The 858-nt window shown below is 43.5% G+C and overlaps 1 non-coding gene across 1 annotated transcript; it reads left to right on the top strand.

Annotated features, from left to right (window-relative positions):
* Positions 1-158: 158 nt before the first annotated feature.
* Positions 159-245, top strand: trnastop-uca. Its single transcript has one exon. It is a non-coding gene; the product is annotated as a tRNA-Sec (tRNA).
* Positions 246-858: the final 613 nt, after the last annotated feature.

Here is an 858-nt window from a genome sequence, read left to right as displayed (position 1 = left end):
GCAGTTTTAAAATCAATGGAAAATATTGATAATGTGTTAGATGAACCTGCATGGAATATTGAGAACTGGTTGGATGAGACTGACTATCTACTAACCCTGAGTGTAAAGTATTGCAATTTCCTCTGTTTTATATAAGACTTTCTCCACCCATACCTGATGCCTGGATGATTCCTAGTGGTCTAGGGTGCAGGCTTCAAACCTGTAGCTGTTTAGCGACAGAGTGGTTCAATTCCACCTTCCAGGCGCTGTGTGTGTTGGGGCTTGTCTTTAACTTGTGTCAGATGTTTAAAGGTTGGCTCAGAAGTGTTATTTGTCAGAGGATTGACAGGGGCATTTTGGTAAGATTTTACTCATGATTTAAGAGCAAAAATCAATACCATTTCTTTACACACAAAACAAAGATGCAGTTTGATATGGCAGAGAGTTGATTTGTATTTCTCTGAGGTGGGTGCAAGAACAGCAGGGACAGTTTGACCAAAGAGGTGGCATGGTTTCCTGTGACACAGCTCCATTCCTGCCCAGATTGACCGTTCCCACCGAGGAAGCCATCAGCAAGAGTAGGTCAGAATCTCTTGTGTCCAGATCCATATCCCCCACCTCATTACTGGTGCTGCTTTAAAGTGGAGTTGACTTCTCTCAGCCAGTCCAGAAGATCATCAGAACAGATTTCCCAAGGTCATAAACATGCATCTGCAGTGAAAATATGTTGCAATCCATCTAAAACAATCAACAGCAAGGCAAATCCCTTCATAGCTCAACTGGCCATATTGTTTTAGCCCTAAACATTTTACTTTCCAGCACCGGCCTCCCAATTCACACACCCGCATAGTTTGTGACCTGCCTCAGCACTCACAGCGG

The sequence above is a fragment of the Chiloscyllium plagiosum genome, unplaced genomic scaffold (genome assembly GCF_004010195.1).
Source record: "Chiloscyllium plagiosum isolate BGI_BamShark_2017 unplaced genomic scaffold, ASM401019v2 scaf_7789, whole genome shotgun sequence".
Classification (NCBI taxonomy): Eukaryota; Metazoa; Chordata; class Chondrichthyes; order Orectolobiformes; family Hemiscylliidae; genus Chiloscyllium; species Chiloscyllium plagiosum.
The sequence above is the reverse complement of the archived record's forward strand: the minus strand, read 5'-3'. Positions and strand labels throughout refer to the sequence as shown.